The sequence below is a fragment of the Setaria viridis genome, chromosome 6 (genome assembly GCF_005286985.2).
Source record: "Setaria viridis chromosome 6, Setaria_viridis_v4.0, whole genome shotgun sequence".
In the NCBI taxonomy this organism is placed as follows: Eukaryota; Viridiplantae; Streptophyta; class Magnoliopsida; order Poales; family Poaceae; genus Setaria; species Setaria viridis.
In genome coordinates, this window is record NC_048268.2 from 8,771,364 (window position 1) to 8,789,542 (window position 18,179).

The 18,179-nt window shown below is 46.4% G+C and overlaps 2 pseudogenes; both read right to left on the reverse strand.

Annotated features, from left to right (window-relative positions):
* Window positions 1–1,815: 1,815 nt before the first annotated feature.
* On the reverse strand, window positions 1,816–17,835 carry LOC140223173 (uncharacterized; annotated as a pseudogene).
* On the reverse strand, window positions 17,228–17,358 carry LOC117862312 (small nucleolar RNA Z247; annotated as a pseudogene).
* Window positions 17,836–18,179: the final 344 nt, after the last annotated feature.

An 18,179-nucleotide genomic window follows, 5' to 3' on the forward strand; every position in this document is an offset into this window, starting at 1 on the left:
ATGCCTACGCACGATTGAGCAAAGTTTTCGCTCGGCCACAGTGTGCACGGAGGGTATAGTGGAGGACTAACGCGCGGACGGCTTCGCGCGTACTTGCTGTCCGGCACAACGCAAGCGTAAGTTTCCACTTACGGAGCATGCGCTCGTGGAAATTTGAGCGTTGTCCCATTAATTCTCGTTGTGCCATGGCTTGTCGGCTCCAAGCTAGACGGATCCTCATTATGCACGCGTATGTTGAATTTGTTTTATGTGGACATGGAGACTATTATTACAACACGATATGTATGTACGAATAATTTGAGCCGCCTAATTAACTTATTACGTGGTCATATGATACACCTTTATACATGTATATGTACTGCTCCCTCTGTTTCAAATTGTATATATATTATTATGCATCTAGATATAGTGTATGTCTAGGTGCATAATAATATCTATGAATCTAAAAAGTCAAAACAACCTACAATTTGACGACATATATATGTACTACTCCCTCTGTTTCAAATTGTAGGTCATTTTAGGTTTTTAAGTTCATATAGCATCTAGATATAGTGTATGTCTAAGTGTATATAATATTTATGAATCGTCAAAACAACCCATAATTTGGCGGAGGGGGTACGCTGCACAGTCACCCTTTAAGGGGCGCTTCCATGTCAACAAGGCAAGTACTTCATCCGTTCTTGAATTAAAGTCACTCTATGATTTCAATTTATCGACACACATTTGTCATTTTGTTGGTTCTAGACAGCTAATAAGCCATTGCCGACATTAGTTTATGTGCATGTGCATGAGGAAATTTTATGCATATGCATGCAGAAGCTAATTAATGCCGATTACTTCAATGTCAAGCCACATGCAAAGGTCAAAGTACGGCGTATAAATAAGGACAAGCAAGACTATTTTACTCATTAGCTAATGTGTCTGATTTTTTCTGGAGCGACATTCTTTTAGAGACAGGTGGATTTTAGGGACAGATGGAGTATGTTCCAGGCAGCCACGGCCGGCTGCTCTTAAAAAGGAGTGAAATCACTACTACAGGATGCTCTAGTACAGTCGTTTCGGAGGAACGGTTTGTAACAAGTGCTTTGTTGAACAGCACTACTTTGGGAAGGTTTTTATACAGCGTACCACTGGATGCAGTTGATCTGCAATCCTAAAATTTGTTACATGCTCCAACCCAATCTAATTGCCTATGAGGGACCGCAAGTATGATATTACATTGTTCAGCCAGTGGGACTTTAGCATCTATAGTTCAGTCGAATTTCACAGCCATCACGGCTTATTTTCAGGGACTTCTGTTGTACGGTGACTCAAATCCTACTTGGACTAGGACTTAATAAGGGTGTGCTGTTAGGACTTATTGTTCTACTAGACTTGAGCGTACCTGCTTGATGCATTTGATCTGTTTCAATCCTAAAAATGCTTATAGGCTCCGAACCCAATAAAATTGTGTATGAGTAGTGAGCACAAGTGTATATGATACTACATCATTGTTCAGCCAGCGGGACTTTAGCAAGCATAGTTCAGTCGAATTTCACATCCAGCACTGCTTATTTACCAGTCCAGCAAGTAGAGTTTGTGAAAATTGGAGGAACCATGGTTGCCAAACTCGGCGGACCTATGGGTTGCATGTTTATAGGTGGCCAATGCCAAGAGTTTCACATGGGCAGGAGTTGTTCATGAGTTTAGTTTGGATCTATACTTGCATATCAAGAATATCTCTAAGCTTTATCTCTACAATAACCGAACCAAATCTCTGATACAACTCCTATTGCTATCTGTTACATGAGATATTATCTATTCTAACAGCCTCCCTCAGTCTAAACTTCTTTTCTTCTTGAGGTTTAGGTTGCCTTCAAAGTCTTCTAGCTTTCCAATAGATAGCGTTTTAGTGAAGCCGTCAGCAATCTGCTCCTTGGTGGATATGAGGCGAAGTGAAGCCGTCAGCAATTTGCTCCCTGGTGGATATGAGCCGAACCTGCAACTGTCTCTTTGCTACTCGTTCTCATAGTGGAAGTCAATTTCTATGTGTTTTGCTCATGCATGAAAGAGGGGATTTGCTGATAAATAAGTAGCCCCTAAATTGTCACACCACAGGACCGGCAGCTGTTCCAAAGTAACACCCAATTTTTTTAACAGAGATTCCAACCAAATCACTTCAGTTGTAGCATTAACCATTAATTTGTATTCTTCCTCTGTACTAGAATGTGATACTGTAGCTTGTTTTCTAGCACTCCAAGAAAAAAGATTAGGACCAAAGAAAATAGCAAAGCTACCGGTAGATCCTCGATCATCAACACTGCCAGCCTAATCAGCATCAGAGAAGGCGCTTAATAGTAAGGAACTTGACTTTTGAATTGTTAACCCAACATCCAAAGTATGCTTTACATACCGAAGAATTCTTTTAACAACAGTCCAATGAACATTAGTGTTGGCTGAGAATGCCAAGTCTATCCTGGTAAGCGTGAGATGCTGAAGACCACCTACTATACTCCTGTACTGAGTGCTCTCCACAGAACCCAACAATACTCCATCATGACTTGATAACTTTTCTGATGTTCATAAGGGTGTTGACGACGGCTTGCAATTTGTCATCCCAACACAAACAGGAATATCTTGTGCATACTTCTCTTGTGACCACAACAAACCCTTGCTGTCACGTTGGACTTCCACACCCAGGAAATAGTGTAGATCACCTAAATCTTTTAAGGCAAAGTCCGAACGCCATGTAAGAGCTTGTAACAATAATGTCATCAATATAAATAAGCATATATATTGTGACATTTGACTTTTGATAAATAAACAGAGAGGTATCTGATTTGGAAGTGTTGAACCCAAGATCAATAAGCTTAGAACTTTACTTAGCATACCACACTCTCGGATCTTGCTTTAATCCATAGGTAGCTTTATCAAGCTTACACACAAGGTGTGGAGCATCTATACTCTCAAACCCTGGTGGTTGTCTCATATAAACCTCCTCTTCTAGAACGCCATGTAAGAACGCATTCTGAACATCCAATTGCCTTAGATACCATCCTCTAGAGACAGCAATAGAAAGTACAAGCTAGACTGTAGAAATTATAACCACAAGACTGAAGGTGTCCTCATTATCAATCCCATACCGTTGTCGAAAACCTATGGCTACCAAGCAAGTTTTGTATTTGTCTATTGTACCATCTGCTTTCCTCTTGATTTTGTAGATAGATTTGCGATCAATTAGGTTTGTACCTCTTTCCTCCTCCACAAGATGCCAGTTTGATTTCTAAGCAGCGCTGTATATTCATCTTGTATAGCTTTTCTCCAATTTGGATCATCTAGTGCCTCCTATAAATCCGCTAGTTCAACTGTTGAACAAACATTGCACCATCTTACAGTACCATCACTATGTGTTGGTGCTAGAAATCGGCTAACCGAATCCCCAGCATCGGACACACGACCCGGGAGAATCTGCTTAACTCCTGTTCAGGTGATCACCCTGGTGCGGTTCGCGCGGTGTGCCAGCCAATCTGACCTGTTGATTGGCAAGGAAAGAAACGTGTCAGATCTCAGAGGTTGCGATCGGCTAAGGTTCCGATCTTGAGGTAGCTTATCAACGAATCGGCCGATTTGCCGTAATAAAGGAATCGACTATAATGCAGCCGATTACCGGGTAACGTTGATAGAGAAGACTGCTGGAGCAATCTAAACAACGCTACAGTAATGACAGTAGGAGCAGATCTAATCGGCTATGCGTAAAACGAATAGATTAAATAACAAAGTATAGGAAAGCCGAAGGTTCCAATTCCTAGCTGAATAACTGGTGATAAAACTAGAACAACAGGTAAAACCTAGAATTCTAGTGAATATCGATAACTCGTGAATAAATCTAAACAAAATGATAGCGATGCGCCTGAAGTTAAAGCTTAGAAACTATTCGATAAGCGGAACTTACAAGATCGGCTGGAGGTCAAGTTGATGCAGCCCCGCCAACCCGTACGAACTCGTGAGAAAGAAAAAGTATTGGCGAAGTCGCCTGCTTGAAAGTAAGTACGAGGAAATAGTAGTTATTGTATTGATTTGATGATGATTACAGATCTATGAAGGTGGCTATTTATAGCCTGTTACAAATAATTTCCTAACCGACTAGAACTCTATCTCTAATTTTAAACAAAAACGAATATTTACAAGTATGACTCGTACTAGAGTCGATCATCATGCTCTCATGGGCTGACTCCCTCTTTATCTTCATAATCTTCTTTAAGCCCATACCGGCCCAATCGCTCCAGCCTCCCAATCGGCTGATTTCTACCTACTTCATTGGCAAGGGATAGCCGATTAGGGCCCACATGTCGGGGGCTCCGACTACTCCGACCCTGGGACCTAAGGTCGGGCGAGGCGGAGATCCTCCCTCAGAGGGTCGGGCGCATCCGATCCCAGGACTTGGGGTCGGGCGAGGCAGAACTCCAAAGGTTAATCGGCCGATCCTCGACTGTAGCACCAATCGGCCGATTTCCAACCTTCACCCCTGTGTCTCGCCGCATCTTCTGATTTCTTCCTTCCCTAACGCCGATTTTACACGTGTCAAAATCTGGCGTCAACACATGCCCCCCAGTTTCGGAGTAAAACATAGTCTTTACTTCGAAATTCTTTTCAACTTCCCTTCTGAAACAAACGCATTGAAAATACCCTTCCATTTCACGGTCTCCAGCCTGATGATTGCAATCTTTTCGAAACGGGCGCCCATGACAACCACTCCTCCCGAAAAAATCGAAACGCCGGCGCGGTAAAAATTCCGCTTTTACCCCTTCTCAGACCACCTTTAAATATCAGGACGCCCCGTACTTCCCTTACAAGCTCACGTCCTCCCCCTTTAGCGCACGGGCCTTCTTCTTCCTCCGGCGCCATCCTTAGCTTCCAGCTTTTTCCCGACATCTCCTTCCATCTACATTCCCCATACTTCTCCAATGGCGACACCTTCAGGCACCTCATCAACGCCCGAAGCTCCAGAGCTGGCTCCACCGGCAGAAATTCCAGCGGCAACGGCGGCGACTCCATCGACGGGAGAAGGAACCTCATCAGCAGGAGTTGGGGCTCAAACCGAAATCCCATTGGCGGCTTCATCATCTGCAGCTCCACCGGCGATCCCACCGACTACGATGAGCTTCATCCCGAAGGTCATTACCGAAACTTTCCTTAATAGTAATGCATTTACTTTAGATCTATTCTTACTTCCGCACCCCCTTTTTCCTTCTTTAGGCGGTTAGGCATCAGATTACCATTCGCCTTATAGAAACTCCCAGCCTTATCTACCTTGGTCCCATGGGAAACCCAGATCCAACCGACTTAATCAATTTGGAAACCCATAGAATCCCTTTTAAGCAATCAACTATGGACCTAGATCATTGGTCGGGTACCTTCAGGTCATGGCCGAATGAAACCCCCGGCTGGAGGGAATGGTACCAGTGGATAGCCGCTTCTAAGAGGGTCCAATGGGATGAGCGTAAAATCGGCCAGTGCATCGATCTATCTTTGTCCCAAATGGAAAGAAATGAGCCATTAGTGATAGCAGCCTCTTACTTCTGGTCCGATGCTCTCAATGCATTCTTCTTTGGACACGGACCCATGACCCTCACCTTGGCCGATGTGGTCTTGTTGACCGGCCTTGACATTTCCTCTCCGGACACCCGTTTTTGCCTTTTGGCCATGACATCTCATCGGCTGGACACAAAGGGAATCGGCGGATGGAAGGGATTCATCAGATGCAACAAAAGGGCCGGATCAGTCGAGAACAGAGAGCACACGGCTTTCCTGATGATGTGGCTAGAGAAACATTTCTTCTGTGGGAGAGCAGCTGGTCCATCCACCAACACACAGGCTCTGGCCGAGGCATTATCGACAGGGGCCTCTATTTCCCTTGGAAAGCACCTACTGGGGGCAGCCTATCATATGCTCCACCGAATCGATGTTAAATTATCCCAAGGGGAGCCGATTTGAAACCCTGGTGGCCCTGGTGGTTTATCAACTTATGGCTTAACCTGTACATGAGCAAGATCTCTCAGCAGCGAGTGGAGCACATGACATTCCGTAAGATCGAATCGGCAGAGAACCCCACTGTCCGACGCCGATGTACATCTTTCGGCGAAGCGGCATCGGCCTTTTCTGGTTGCTCGTACTCTGTTACCAAGGTGGTTGAATATTTCAGGTGTTTTTATAACGGTTTCAGTGAAGACGCGACCAGTTGGTTCCCTAATCAGAGGGATGACCCGATCTTTGAGCTCCCTTCTTGTTTTGACTCAACTACTGGCCGATTCGATGAAGACCTCACAGACGAATTAATCAAACCGGGAATCTTACCGGCAAACTTCTTCTCGGGGAAGGATGCTCCTACTTATGAGTTCTACAACCCCTCCGTCGCAGCACGGCAATTCAGCATAGGTCAATTGCCGATTCATGTATACTTCGCCGGCCGAGCAAAGTTCAGAGATGAACTCACCAAGGGTCTTGACTATAATCGGCTGCGAGATCGGATTCCAGACTCCAGTACCATAGACCTGAATGAATGGATAGTAGCCCCTTTCACCGTTTAGCAATTCAAGCTATGGTGGGCTGAATGGAAACAGTACCTGTTTTGCACTTCTGCATCGACATACTGCAACCTCCTGGATCCAGCCAACATCGATCCGAACGCCGAGGTACTCTTCTTTTCCCTAGCCGATTTTCATTTCCCCTTATGAGTATTATCTTTTACACATATATACTAACTCTTGCTGTTGACTCAGTCTGAAATTCGCGTTCCCCCAAAACGCAGCCGGAGTGGTCGGCCAATAGAGGATCGTTATCCATATACCACATTCCCCCTCATCGGCTATCATGCCCCTTCTGTGGACGTCATCGCCGGTCAAGCGAAACAGGCGCAGAAGAAAGTTGTCAAGAAGACCAGTCGCCGAGTGCGTGCTCGTATAGAATCGGCCAATCCACCCATGATTACATTGGCAGAAACTTCAGCCGCGCCGACCCTTCCGACTGCTGAAGAGGTAGACATTTAAGTCGCCACAGAAGCCGGAGCAGCCGCTGTGTCATTATTGGTGGAGGCTATGCAGGTAAACTTATTGTCCGATCTTCCCAATCGCTATCTCCATACTGACTCCTCTTATATTAGACTGCACAGACAACCCTTGTGAACCCTCAGCAATCGGCAGTAATCCAAGCAGTCGATGAAATGCCAGCGCTTCCTCCTGCTGAGGTATACGATCCTTCAACCTGATCTTCTAGTATTTGGATGATGCTCTTATTAACTTTGACATAGGTTACCGGCACACAAAGCGCATTGCCTGATCAACCATTGGCCATCCTTCAAGAAGCTGGCCCGAGCAGAGCGCCAATTGTCGTTGAGTCATCTTCTTCCGACGAGCCAATGGCGCCAGTCCCAGAGTCGAGGGTGACGGTCTCGCAAACGCAGCTGGAAGAAATCCATTTTAAGGAGGTAAGAGATCTCCCACCCTTAATTGGCCGATTTGCTACTACCATCGGCTGACTTGTTCTCTTTTCATTTATTATTTTACAGGAACAGGACACCCCTAATAACAGCCTTTTCTCATTCGCGGTCACACTTTCTAATGACAAGGAAGTTGCTTCCCGTTAGGTCACTTTGAGCTCCGTTCCTGACGATGTCCGTGCCAAGCTTGAAAGCATACGATCCCTTCTTCAAGAGGACATCAGCCGATTGGTAGAAGATGCCTCGTCGATTCGGCAGCTCTTTGGTGACGTCAGCGGGCGAGTACCGGAAGAGGCAGAAGAAGCCTTGGCGCCGGCCGCGTATATTGAGTCAATGTGGATTCCGGTCTTCAGGGCTCTGCGTCACATGGCCGATCGCGCAAAATTGACCAAGACTCGTGAAGAAGAAGATTTGTACAAGCGTCAGGCTCAAGAGGTGCATCAACGGATTCATTTTCTGGAGGACTCTCGCCCTGGAATCGTTGGCACGATAGAAAACCTCAAACGCCGAAGAGCAGAACTTGCCAAGGAGATGGAGCAAGTGACCAAGGAAATAGCTGCCAAAGAGAAGAGGCTTCAGGAACTTCCTTCCGTCATCGCCGATTTGAAGCGGGAGAGGCAGCATCTGGCTCACGAAGCCCTTAAACTCCACCGCCACATGTCAGAAGTCCCGGGATCGGCAGAGGATGACCAACGGGTCCTGGACTCGGCCGATCAGATCCGGCGTCGAGCGATTGCGGCTATCAACGCCCTTCTGGGCGACCTGTAAAAGTACTGGTAGTTTTGTACGAACATTAATGCCTCCTTTAACCGTCCTTCGCGGCGCTCTCTTATTTATTACCCTTTTTACTTCTGATGGGATGCATCTTACCAAACATCCACGCTTTCCTCACTTATAAATACCAGCCTTGGTTTCACTTTTGAGAGCACCCGTTTAACTCGATTTTCTCTTCCCCTGACTTGTTTCCGTCAGCGCGCTCTGCAGTCATGTCTTCTTCATCCTCTTCTTTTTCCTCTGTTAACCAGGTAAGAGACCTGCCTCCGCCTTTTCTCTTAGTTCGATTCCTCTGAAAAGATCTCATCTTCGGCGGTTATATATTGTCTCTTTTCCCAGCCGCGGCGCCTTAGCCCTGAACTCGAACGAGCCATCGGGCTCGTGTACTCTGACGAACCATTTTCACAAGAAGACAAGGATCTAATCAGGGCTCATCGTGAAGAACTCAAGGAGCACGTCCCTGCCGATGTCCAATGGATCTGGGATTTCCTCGATGGCAACGACCACAGGCGACATCGAGCCGACAGGAGTCACCCGCTTCCCCGTCAAATCGCTCTTGAAGATGCAGTGGTAGGGACATCACGTCCGGCAGTGGATCGGAGTCATCCTCTTCCCCATCAAGTTGAAGCGGACGCTGCGATGAAAGATATAGAAGAACGGCACATCCGTCTTCTGATAGAACTAGGTTGGGTCAAGAGAGAACTTAAGAAGAAGCGTGGTTAATTATTTTTTGTTCTAAGGGCGACTTGTACTGCGTCAGCCGTGTAACCCATCATCCGTACCGAATAATAAATCGGCCGATTTGGACGATTATGTTTTCTCTTTAGGCGATTTTTCTTGTATCGGCTGTGTGTTTGTTTATCATGGTTGATCCTTATGCTCCGACCCATATACTAGGGTAGTACCTTTTCAAGTATGTTCCGTTCAAAGCCCTAGTAAACTCTTCTCCTTCGATCGTTTCTAGAATGTAAGCGTTTCCTGGAGCACATCGGCCGATTTTATACGGCCCTTCCCACGTAGGGGACCACTTACTGAATTTAGGATCCTTTGACCCGATCGGCAGCACTAACTTCCATACCAGGTCCCCCGGAGAGAACTGCTTGACCTTGACCTTCTTATCATACCATCTGGCCACTTTCTTCTTGTTTTCTTCAATACTGATCAAAGCTCTCAATCGTTGGCTTGCCAAGTCATCAAGTTCCCTTTTCATGAGTGAGGAGTAATCATCGGCCGTCAACTGATCTTGGAGCGAAGTGCGTCTCGATCCTGTCCTCAATTCCCATGGCAGTACTGCCTCGTGACCGTACACCAACTGATAAGGGGACATCTTGGTGGCCCCGTGGCAAGCCATCCTGTATGCCCATAGGGCCTCGGTCAAACATAAATGCCACTTTTTCGGCTGTTCTTCTATCTTCCTCTTGATTCACTTAATTATCCCTTTGTTGGAAGATTCGGCCTGACCATTAGCTTGGGCATAGTACGGAGAGGAGTTTAGCAATTTGATTCCCATATCAGCCGTGAACTCTTCGAATTCTCTTGATGTAAACATCGTTCCTTGATCGGTCGTGATAGTCTGGGGAATGCCGAAACGGTAGACGATATGGTCCCTTACAAAGTCAACCATAGCGGCCGATGTCACGGCCTTTAGCGGAATCGCCTCCACCCATTTGGTGAAATAATCTGTGGCTACTAGAATGAATTTGTGTCCTTTGCTTGACGGAGGATATACTTGCCCGATGAGGTCTATTCCCCAACCTCTGAACAGCCACGGTTTGATAATAGGATTCATGACCGATGCGGGCGCATGTTGGACATTCCCGTATTTCTGACAATCTGGCATCCTTTATAATATTTGAAGCAGTCTTTGAGGATTGTCGACCAGTAGTACCCATTATTCCTAATCATCCATTTCATCTTATGTGCCGATTGGTGGGCCCCACACACTCCTTCGTGGATTTCTCCCATCAGAGTCTTCGCCTCCTCTGTTCCTAGACACTTGAGTAGGACGCCATCAATCGTTCGGTAGAACAAGTCGTCTTCTAGTAACACATATTTTGTAGCCTGAAATCGTATCCGCCGATCCACTTTCTTAGATGGATCTTTCAGGTAATCGACGATCTCTTTTCGCCAGTCATCGGCCGCGAGTTCTAGAGCCATGGCGCCTTGAATCGGCCAATATCCGGATGCATGTTGGGCGAGCTTGTTGGCATCCTCGTTGTGATTCCTAGGGATGTGCTCAATAACCGCGGACTTGAATTCTTTCAGAAGCTGCAGGCAATCCTCGTAATAAATCCTTAACACATCGTCCTTGCATTCGGACCTTCCTGTTAATTGGTCCACGATAAGCATGGAATCCCCAAAAATTTTGACAGCATCAGCCTTGACTTCCCTCAATAATTGTAACCCCTTCAACACAGCTCGGTACTCTGCTTGATTGTTAGTGGCGGATGCTTCTATCGGCAGAGAGAAATCATAGCTTGCCCCCTGAGGCAATATGAGGACGATGCCGATTCCTGATCCGGCCCCACATGATGAGTCATCAAAGTATAAGGTCCACGGCACTAGTTCCACGAAGGTAGCCTCTGGTCCGCAGTGCTGGGCAACGAAATCGGCCATGACCTGACCCTTGACGGCCTTTGCCGATTCATATCGAAGATCGAATTCCGATAAAGCCAAGATCCACTTTCCGATTCGTCCTTTCAAAATCGGCAATGACAGCATGTATTTTGCCACATCGTCTTTGCATACGACTACACACTCTGCCGATAGCAAATAGTGCCTGAGTTTGGTGCATGAGAAGTAAAGGCATAGGCATAGCCCCTCTACTGGGGGATACCTTGTTTCGGCATCCAGAAGTTTTCTACTGACATAATATATTACCCGTTCCTTTCCCTCGAACTCCTAGACCAGAGCCGACCCGATAGCTCATTCATCGGCTGATAAATATAGTTTAAACGGCTTACCAGTTTGAGGTGGGACCAATACTGGTGGTGAGACTAAGTACTGCTTGATATCTTCTAGTGCCTTGCGTTGCTCTTCTCCCCATACGAACTCTTGGTCGGGCTTCAACTTTAACAATGGTGTGAAGGCTTGGATACGCCCGGAAAGATTAGATATGAATCTTCTGATGAAATTCACCTTGCCGATTAGAGATTGCAACTCAGTCTTATTTTGCGGGGCCACGACTTTATTGATGGCTGCTATGGTCTTCCGGTTGACTTCTATTCCCCGCTCATGAACCATGAATCTTAAGAATTGTCCGGCGGATACACCGAAGGCACACTTATTCGGGTTCATCTTCAGCCCATATTTCTTCGTGCATTCCAGTACCTGCCGCAAATCGGCTAGATGCTCCTGGTGTCCTTTTGATTTGACTACGACATCGTCGATGTAAATTTCTACCAGTATGCCGATAAGTTTATGAAATATGTAATTCATGGCTCGCTGATAGGTAGCGCCGGCGTTATTCAAACCGAAAGTCATTACCACCCACTCGAATAAACCAAGGTGACCCGGGCATCTGAAGGCCGTTTTGGATATGTCTTCTTCGGCCATTAGTATCTGATTGTATCTAGCGTTTCCATCCATGAAACTAATAACCTTGTGTCCTGCGGCGGCATCTATCAGCACATCGGTCGTCGGCATGGGGTATCCGTCCATTGGCGTGGCCTGGTTGAGGTTCCTGAAATCAACGCATACGCGGAGCTTTCCGTTCTTCTTGTATATAGGTACAATATTGGAGATCCATTCGGCATAACGGCATTGTCGAATAAATTTTGCTTCGATTAGCCGCGTTATTTCGGCCTTTATATCAGGTAGGATTTTAGGATTACACCGTCGTGCGGGCTGTTGATACGGCCGATACCCCGGCTTTATGGGTAACCGATGTTTGACAATAGATCGGTCTAATCCGGGCATCTCATGGTATTCCCAAGCAAAGCAATCCTTAAATTCTCTTCATAAATTTGTCAATTTACATTTGTATTCTGGATCCAAATTTGCACTAATATACGTCGGCCTTGGTTTGGTGCCATCGCCTAAGTCTATCATTTCTAATGAATTGGCCGACGTGAAGCCGTGTCCTAGCTTTCCATCTTCCCGGGCGAACTGATCCATTTAGTCTGAATCTTCAGAGCCGACTGCTCGGATCGGTTGTAGGCCAAAATCGGACACCTTCAGGAAATCAGTGTGCCATATCCTCCCGGATATGCACTTCACGTTCTCGCAGCTCCATTGCTGCGTATCGGCTGCCGCGACGCTGTATGCGGAATCGGCGGTGACCACCTCAATGTTGTCACCGACCCATTGTACGAGGCATTGGTGCATCGTGGACGGGATGCAACAATTTGCATGTATCCAGTCTCGGCCGAGTAGCATGTTGTAGGACCCTTTGCCATTAATAATAAAGAAAGTAGTAGGAAGGGTCTTACTACCGATGGTGAGGTCGACGCAGAGTGCGCCGCGGGCGGGGGACACGTTGCCTTTGAAGTTCTTGAGCATCATATATGTCCTGGTCAAGTCGTCATCACTCTTCCCTAGCTTCCGGAACATGGCGTACGGCATGATGTTAACCGCAGCTCCTCCGTTACTAGTAATCTGGTGATGGGTCGGCCGTTGACATGCCCTTTAAGGAACAATGCCTTCAGGTGTTGTCGTTTGTCATCTTCGGGCTTCTCGAACGTGGCTGTCATTGGCTCCAAAGCCAATTGTGCCATCTGCTCTTCTATTGCCGACATGTTCTGTCGGTCGGCAGGAGTCATGAATTCCATCGGCAGTATGAAAACCATGCCGATGTCGGCTGCCGATTCAACGTCTCCCCTGTCATTTCTTTTGGGGTGCCATACCTGAGACCTGCCGTTTTCTCGTCCGCTGTATGCCGTTGCTCTTCTTCCTGCTGTTCCCACTGGCGGAGACATTGGATTCTTCATTTTTGAGACTTGGTTAATCCATCAGGGCACCACCTGGGGTTCACTGGTTTGGTTCGTGGCCTGGCGCGTTTCCATTCTGGTTCGCGTCCTAAGGGGTTCTCGTCTGATACCCGAGCATCGGCCATCTCTTCAAGTCGATCGTGAATGCTAACCTTATTTTCTGGCTGGTTGTGTCGATCGAATCTGCCCCCCGGCCTATCGTTCCGCTCGCGCCTGTCTTCCGACCGGTCATATTGGTCATTTCTGCCCCCCAGCCGATCACGCACTGGAGGGCGCCGGTCTTCTTGTTCGCGCCAGTTCCTGCTGATCGGCTCTGGTCTTCCCTCTCTGGAGCGAGACCTCCTGAACGGCCGATTGTTACGATACGGGCCGTTGCACTCAGGGCAATTATCGGCCGATGGCAACCTGAGGTTGCTTTCCCAACAGTGGATGAAGAACGAGCATCGCCAGTGATCTTCATGTCGCCGCATCGCCTCTTCCCGGGATTTTGAGCGTTCATGTTGCCGTTGATATTTGTTGAGCAGAAATTGGGAAGTGATGGGCCTGCGTGGTTCTCCCGATCCGTCGTCATCGTCCTCCATCCGCCGTTTCCCCTTGACGTCTTCGGGTGTCGCTTGATTCCTGGGGTCTATGGCGCCGCTTTTCTTAGCTGACTCAGATGTCAGTACCTTGGTCTGGAGCGAGTTCTTCCCTGTGTCAACCATGTTGGTGGGGAAGGGGTGCTGGTCGATCTTCATTGGCTTGGCCGGCTTTGTTGGGACTTCAAACTTGAGTCTGCCTTGCTCGATGGCCGATTGTATCTGTTGTCGGAAGATTTTGCATTCATTTGTATCGTGGGAGGTGGCGTTATGCCACTTGCAATATTTCATCTTCTTCAGCTGTTCGGCCGACGGGATCGTGTGGTATGGCGACAGTTTGATCTGTCCTTCTTGGAGAAGAAGATCGAAGATTTTATCGGCCTTTGATGTGTCAAATCCGAACGTTTCCGGCTCCTTTTTTCTGAATGGACACGATATCGGCTTTTTCCCTTTAATCCATTCCGCAAGGCCGATCTCTGTTTCTTCTTCGGTTTCAACCTCTTCTAAGTATGCCACCTTCTTCTGGAAGTTCCTTCGTGGATCAAAAGGGCGTACTTCTTGACCAGACAGTCGGTGGACGATTTGGCTTACGCTCTCAAACTCCTGCGAAGCGTATTTTTCTTTGATATGAGGCAGGAGACCCTGGAAGGCTATGTCGGCCAATTGTGCATCGGTCAGGGCTAGGGAGTAGCACTTGTTCCTGATCTCCCTGAACCTCTGCACATATGAGGATATTGGCTCGTCACTTCTCTGTCTGAGGCTGGTTAAATCAGACAGCTTCATCTCATGTATCCCCGCGTAGAAGTATTTGTGAAACTGCCTTTCCAGATCAGCCCACGTAATTATCGAGTTGGGCGGTAATGTAGTGAACCATTGGAAGGCTGACCCAGACAGGGATGACGAGAAAAGGCGCACCCGTAGAGCATCTTGTGCCGCTGCTTCCCCGCATTGTGGGTTCGAGTCCCACCGAGCGTGCCAAAAGTGTGTTGGCGCTAGAAATCGGCTAACCGAATCCCCAGCGTCGGACACACGACCCGGGAGAATCTGCTTAACTCCTGTTCGGGTGATCGCCCTGGTGCGGTTCGCGCGACGTGCCAGCCAATCTGACCTGTTGATTGGCAAGGAAAGAAACGTGTCAGATCCCAGAGGTTGCGATCGGCTAAGGTTCCGATCTCGAGATAGCTTATCAGCGAATCGGTTGATTTGCCGTAATAAAGGAATCGACTATAATGCAGCCGATTACCGGGTAACGTTGATAGAGAAGACTGCTGGAGCAATCTAAACAATGCTACAGTAACGACACTAGGAGCAGATCTAATCGGCTATGCGTAAAACGAATAGATTAAATAACAAAGTACAGGAAAGCCGAAGGTTCCAATTCCTAGCTGAATAACTGGTGATAAAACTAGAACAACAGGTAAAACCTAGAATTCTAGTGAATATCGATAACTGGTGAATAAATCTAAATGAAACGACAGCGATGCGCCCGAAGTTAAAGCTTAGAAACTATTCGATAAGTGGCACTATGGCTGTCCCCCCACGTTCCGCGCTCCGATTGGCACCAGACATAGGAGAGGCGGACGTTGTCTATGCTGGCGGATCAGCATCGGAACCCGTGCCGGATTTTCTTACAGCCGCCAGCGGATCTGCATTGGATCGGATGCCGGGATCTTCTACTCTAGGGCCAGCCATCGGATCAGCATTAGTATTTCCTGCAGTAGCACCTGTGTTGTGTTCCAATTCTTCTGAAGTTTGTTCCTATGTATCATCAATATCTCCAGGACAATTAGTAATAAAAGGATCACCAATATTTACACCCCCTGGATTAAGAGGATGGTTGGGTAAAAGAACAATTTCTTTTCTTAATTGAGCTCGTACATTGGGTGTAAGATGAGCAAAGGGAAAGTGATTTTCATCAAAGACTACATCGCTTGAAATGTAAAGGTGCCCAGTAGCTATATCTAGGCACTTGAAACCTTTATGCATCGAATTGTACCCAAGAAAAGTGCAACGAGTGGAGCGGAGGCCAAGCTTTCAAGAATAGTTAGGCCTAAGATTGGGCTAGCAGGAGCTGCCAAAGATTCATAGAGAGTTATAATCTTGTTTTTCATGAAGTAGGCGTTCTATAGGAGTTTCAAAGTCAATAACCTTGCTAGGAAGAAGATTGATAAGATAGGTGGTAGCAAGAATGGCTTGATCCCAATATTTTAAAGTCATAGATGCATTTGCAAGGAGAGAAAGGCCTACTTCAACAATGTGTCTATGTTTTCTTTCTGCATCATGGTTCTGTTGGTGTACATGAGGACATGAGACTCGATGGGATATTCCTATCTTTTGGAAGAAAGAATTTAATTTCTCATACTCCCCTCCCTAATTAGATTGCATGGATAGGATTTTTTTGCTGAATTTTCTCTCTACTAGTTGCTGATAATTTTGAAAGACTTGGAGAACATCAGATTTTTTCTTCAAAAGATAGATCAAGTATACTCGCTGTAATCATCCATGAAGCTCACATAGTATATGTGCTGACTAGCAGAGATGGGGGCAGGTCCCCAGACATCAGAAAAAATTAATTCAAGAGGAGCACTTGATATATTATTGGAACAAGAGTAAGGAAGCTGATGGCTCTTGGCTGATTGACTTGAATCACACACCGAATCAAAACTTTTCTCATTATCACATGGAAGATTATTTAGACTAATCACACGATCCACAATAGGAGAGGCTGGGTGACCTAGCCTACTGTGCCATCTAAAATTAGATGGTTTATTGACTCCATAGACTTGTTTATTGGAAGATCCTTGATGAGATCCTAGGGGATAGAGGCCGCCTTGACATCTATCTTGATGGAGAGTTTTCTTTGTTTCCTGATCCTTGATAAGAAAGAAGTTGGGATGAAACTCTAGGAAGGCATTATTATGAAGGGCTAGCTTACGAACAGAAACAAGATTTTTGTTAGCACTTGGAACATATAAAATATTTTTAAGGTGAAGATTTTATTAGGGTTATGTAAAATTGTATGTCCAATATTACTAATTTTTATACCTGATCCATTGGTGGTGTGAACCTGATCCCGTCTTGTGTACTTGTCACGAACAGTTAATTTCTCAAGGTCACTTGTAACATGGTCAATAGCGCTAGTATCTGCATACCAATTTGTGTCATAGCCATATCCAGTGTATGCAGCCCCAACAGTCTTCTGATTTGGCTATTCTTCATCTTCATCATATCTATACCAATATCTGGAGGCCTCATGTCCAACCTTCTTACAAATCTGGCACACCGGCTTCTTGGGCTTAGAGGAATTAAATCCATTGTTGTTACTGTTGCTAGTGTTGTTGTGGCCTTGATTTCCACGGCCCCAACTATTGTTGCCACGACCACGATAGCCACCTGCTCGGCCGCGACTTGCTGCATTGATAAATGACTGATATTGCCCACCTTCCTGGTACATCTCCATGCGCTGGTCATAGGAGAGAAGCTGGCAGTATAGATCTCCCAAGGAGATAGACCCTACTTGACCCATGATAGATGATACAAAGGGGTTGTAATCGAAATCAAGACCAGGTAGTACATAGTGAGCCATCTCATCATCATCTATGATTTTACCAACAGCTGCAAGCTCATCCTTGATTGAACACATCTTGGTGTAGAAGGTGGAAGAAGACATGCTACCTTTCTTGAGAGTAGCTAGCTGCATGCGCAGGTTTGCAACCCGAGCTTTGGAGTGCGCTGAAATCATATATTCAAGTGCCTCCCATGCTTGCGCAGATTTGGTTACCATGGCAACTGGTGCAAGGGTGTCCTTTGTAAGAGAATTCAACAAATAACTTAGTACTTGTTGATCCTTGGCGACCCACCAATCATGGTTGGGGCTCGGGACGGTCTGCTTCTTGTCAGCCGCCTTGACCACCTCCACGGTCTCTGGCGGTTATGGTTCAGATCCATCTAGGATCCTCATCAATTTAGCACCACGAATAGCTGGAAGGAATTTGTCCTTCTATAGCAGATAATTGTCACGAGTCAACTTCTCGAAGACAGTGCCAAATTGTGCGGACGGCGAAGAGGAAGACGACGCCATGGGCGAACTAGGCAAGTTGGTGATGTATGTGGAAGAGGGTGCTCTGATTACCATGTGAAAATTGGAGGAACCGTGGTTGCCAAACTCGGCAGACGTACGGGTTGCATGTTTATAGGTGGCCAATGCCAAGAGTTTTATACGGGCAGGAGTTGTTCATGAGTTTGGTTTGGATCCATACTTGTACATCAAGAATATCTCTAAGCTTTATCTCTAGACTAACCGAACCAATCTCTGATACAACTCCTATTACTATCTGTTACATGAGATATCATCTATTCTAACAGAGTTCAGTCGAATATCACAGTATCACTGGATCTCACAGCCATCAGTGCTTATTTTCTTCT